The sequence below is a fragment of the Corvus brachyrhynchos genome, unplaced genomic scaffold, assembly GCF_000691975.1.
Source record: "Corvus brachyrhynchos isolate BGI_N302 unplaced genomic scaffold, ASM69197v1 scaffold616, whole genome shotgun sequence".
In the NCBI taxonomy this organism is placed as follows: domain Eukaryota; kingdom Metazoa; phylum Chordata; class Aves; order Passeriformes; family Corvidae; genus Corvus; species Corvus brachyrhynchos.
Window position 1 is genome coordinate 1,311,179 of NW_008238831.1, and position 4,563 is coordinate 1,315,741.

The following is a 4,563-nucleotide window of genomic DNA, read 5'->3' on the forward strand; positions in this document are numbered from 1 at the left end:
CAGTATTTTCATATGGCATGATCAGTGCAAGGAGTTCTGCCACCTTCCCGTGGGAACACGAGTTGGATGATGGGCAGGGAGGGGACACAGCAAAGGAGCCCAGGGCCGTGTTACACTCAGTTTCTGATTTGTATCACATTATTCTGCTTTGTGTGATAATAGGCAAGGTATGTGTCTGATGCAATTTGAAATCCTGTTGCTGGTGATTTTTGAGGTATTGCTCCTTCAGCCAATATATGGTTCAGCTCTTTATTCTGTTTTAATTTGTGTCAACGCGAGTTTTAATTAAGGGAAGGTTTCTCAATGTGGCTCCTGCCAGACTTGCAGACCTGGCTGTTACATAGGCATGCACAGAAGTCTTGTCAGGAATTACAGCAAAGTACAAAAACCTTCCATGTGTTCCTTCTACCTTCTCTGTCCTGCAATGGTTCCTCTCCTTGAACATCTGGAGTCAAGCTGAGAAGCTAGAGTGCTCTGTCTCTTAGGCTCTACTACCTACCTATACTTGAGGTTCGTTTAGAGATAGGAAATCTTGGCTGACTCAATGTGTTTCCACCCAAGGAATTTTATATTTGTATTATGTGCCCAAAAGAAGCATTAAAGAAAAGAATGTTCAGCCTGTTGTACTGGGTCATAGCAGGCTACATAGGTGGCTGTGCCCAGTGGGTATGTGCATTACCTGCTACTGTACCCATCTCCTAGGAAAACTTTTCCCCCACAGTATCCAGAGTTGAGCTTCAGCCGAGGTGCTTAGCTCACCTGAGAGCAGTATTAATTTTGTTGAAGTAAGCAGCAAATGGGGGCGACTGATGCCATGTGCTGGCTCCTCCCAGAAGCGCTGACTGGGACAGTCCTGGGATCTCCAGACAGGGCCTTTTCTGGGGCCAGTCCCATGTGCTGACACTGCTTTCATGAATCTCATCATTAGTGTTGTAAGCACATGAACTATAAGTTAATCCTACCATAACATGATTATTAAATCCATTAATCCAAGGCAGGAGATCCATAATTAACTTATTCTCCAGCATCAAGTAAATGATTATGCTGTGAGCTTTAAGAGAGCAATTGTTCACTAATAAGCAAAATACAGTGGGGCTATTAGACTATAAGACTGTAATTGTATAATTAAATTATAAATTTTGCATATTTTAATAACATTTTAATTATTTTCTTTGTAAGTTAAAATCGAGGTTCAATTTTTTTAAGGTTTCACATATAATTTTAAAAACCCCAAAATTAATGTCTGTCCCCTACCTGTAAGCTGACCTTTCCATGAAAGGCTTTGACCAGACTCACCTTGCACCTGTCTCTAACAGTGCCTGACTGTAGATTTCTCCTGTTACGTATTTCAGCATATTCATTGTTGGTCACTGTAGACATTCAAATTTTAACTTGCAAGGACGAAAGAAGTGTCTGATAGCACCGTGCTAGTATCAAAGGCTTGGGTATGTTTCAATACAGTCTTGCAGATTCCTTTTCCCTTCCCTGCAGAGGCACAGAGATGGGAGGCACACAAGGAGGTTGAAGCCCAAAGTTGACACTGGTGCTGCTACCAGCAGAGTTCTTCAAAGTGGCAAACCACAGTGTTTCCTGGGAAAGTCTAATGGAAAGGGAGATCTCCAAAACTTGCAGACAATGAATAAAGAATAATTTTTCTTGGCAACCTTAATGTTGATGGATAGGACAGTTTGCCTTGTCCAGTTTATATAAGAGCAGCTGATATAAAATTACTTCATAGCTGGATATTTATGAGAAGTTTCATTTCAAATAATACAGTTTTTGCCTCTGGCGGTGCTGTGGTTTAGCCCTATTATTACTGGGAACTAAATCTTTAGGATATTCCAGCTATAACTGTAGGGCCTGTCTGATCTACGCAGCAAAGTTAATATTTTCCAAAGCAATGGAAACTTTATAATGGAAAGTCACATCAGCAAAAACTACCTGTCCCTAAAACCAGCCAGGAAATCAGGCACCAAGAGGAAATTTCGGGGATGTTCCTTCAGCTTCTCCTGCTTTCTCTTGCACCAGTACTGAGTGTTCTCCACGACAGTGAATGTACGGCCATTCTATCTCGGTCCTCCTCTAGGAAAGCGACCAGAAACCAAGCTGTGATATGCACAACATCCTCTCACCTTGTCTCTGCTGCACATGGATCTTGCATAAACTGCTCCTCTCTCTTGAGGGAAATAGGATTCACCCCTGGTGCCAGACCTGAGCAATGTCAAAGCAGCAAAGTTGTAACAAAAGCTACAGCTAATGAAAGCAAGCTGTGAGAGAGCCATCTGCTGAAGTCATGGAATTGATCACGTTGGAAAAGGCCTTTCTGGGAAGGGGTCTGTAGCACAAGTCATATGAGGAGCGGCTGAGGGAGCTGGGAAAGGGGCTCAGCCTGGAGCAAAGGAGGCTCAGGGGGGACCTTGTGGCTCTGCACAAGTCCCTGACAGGAGGGGGCAGCCGGGGGGGTCGGGCTCTGCTGGCAGGGAACAGGGACAGGAGGAGAGGGAACGGCCTCAGGCTGGGCCAGGGCAGGCTCAGGGTGGATACCAGAGAAAGTTTCTTCACTGAAAACATGGTGGCATTGGAACAGACTGCCCAGGGCTGTGGTGGAGTCCCCATCCCTGGAGGGATTTAAAAGCTGTGTGGATGTGGCACCTGGGGACAGGGGTTAGCGGTGTCCTTGGCAGGGCTGGGGGAACAGCTGGACTTGATGATCTTGGAAGGCTTTGTACAAAGAAATTCCTTTTTTTAACATTAATATTTGGCAGCTAGTGTAGAACACATTAGGGCATTTCAGTTGGGTTTTAAAGAAACAAACCAATACAGAAAAGAGATACAGATTTTTTTTCTAGTAGAGAATCTCTCTGAGGGGTTGTGTTCATATCACAAACATTCACTTTATTACATTTTTATGGAATGGACTTTAAATGCCAGTATATACAAGCCAACACTTCATTATTGGAGTTTGTGTTTATCCACTTGCCATTGTCAGTCTGTTCCCCTTTGTCTTCTTGTGCTGCTCTTTGTAAAAGGTATGATTTATGAATACGTGGGTTAGATCCCTCACAGTATAGCATGGTGAAGTGGTTCAATAAAAAGTTATTAAAGTAAAAAATCTATAGTTTCATGTGCTCTGCTCACCTTCTATAGGAACCCCAAGAAGAGATTCTTAAGCTAAGCAAACACTGCGTGCTGAGACTGTAACATAAGCTACAGACTGAGAGGCCTCACTCAGCCAGAACTCAGCTGAATGGAGCCACAGCAGGCAATTCCAGTTCTGCCCACATAACTGCAGGACTGCCCCCTCTCATGAAAGTAGCATAGACAAAAAAAGGGTGGTGGGGTAGGGGAACCTGCCATAAACCATTTATTTTACAATCAGGAAATAAAGACTCCCAGTATCCCTTGAGCTACACAGTACCAAATGGCATTTGGTTCTTTAATGTAACTGTGCCACATTTAATTTATCTTTAAAAGAAAACTCTGGCTCCTGCTAACTGCAGGATAAACAAAGCTGACTTTGGGCAGTTTCCAGAGACCACTTAGAATACTAATTTTTTTAAAAAAGTAACAGTGTTACAGCCTAAAATAGAGAGTGAAAGGCTGATTTAGACTAGCCTACCCCAACCCACACGTTTTTCACCCAGCAGCACTGCTGACTTGCCACAGCTGCACAGCCACATAAAAGAGGGGATGACAAATGGGCCAGTTGTGCAAGAAGTGAGCGCTGCTTGTAGCAGTGAAAGCTGAAGGAAACACGCTCCAAGACAAAAAATAATTTGTGAGGAAGACATGGAAAGTGGTAGAATCTGTTCAACTGCAGCACAGCAGGAAGAGTGTAAGAGATGGGTTACAAAACGATTTTGCTGCCTCTATTTCATGTTCCCAAATCTCTGAAAAAATGCAGCTCTACCAACAACAAGCCCTCCATCTGTCTCAGGGATGGAGAACTTCAGCAAGTGAGGATTACCTCAATGAGCGACAGATGTTAAAAGCAATGGGGCACCACTGTGCAGTACTGAATCACCGGCCTGGCACTGCATCACCTGGGACAAAGCAGCACCATGCACAGGAGCATCCCTCTGTGCTGCGCTGCACTGTGCTCCTGCTGCTGCCTCAGGGCTCTCTCACTGCAACAGAGCAGCTATTGAGGCAGCAATCACAGTCCCTTTGTTATCTCTGGCAAACAAAGAATAACAGCTATGATCCTATACGTCCTCTGGGACATCTAAACTCGAAGGTTCCAACCTGCTCCAAGCTACCAAAATAATTTTGCTGCCTGTAGTGCTCTGTAGCTGCCATGTTCAGTCCTGCACACCCTTCTCCAGCCAGGTGAGGTGTGGAATGAAATGCAGCTATGAGCAGAAGAGCCCAGCACAGCCACTCAGCTGAACAGGCTGCTGTCAGAGTCAGTGCTACTGATGCTGACACACCAAGGCCTTGCATGCACACCTCACACACTCTTCTGCTGGGTACCTCAGGAAACACAAGGAAGTTTTTTGTCCACACTGAATCCACTGAGGTTAGGTACCTGGATGCCCACTGGCACAATTCCTCTCCTGCTGA

At 44.7% G+C, this 4,563-nt stretch overlaps 1 protein-coding gene across 2 annotated transcripts in view; it reads right to left on the reverse strand.

Moving 5' to 3' along the window:
- Nucleotides 1-2,874: 2,874 nt before the first annotated feature.
- Nucleotides 2,875-4,563, reverse strand: part of GABRP (gamma-aminobutyric acid type A receptor pi subunit) — a 29,609-nt gene continuing 27,920 nt past the window's right edge. For both annotated transcript variants that reach the window (XM_017738166.1, XM_008636755.2), the window contains one exon: nucleotides 2,875-4,563. The gene's annotated coding sequence lies outside the window, so the exon portion shown is untranslated.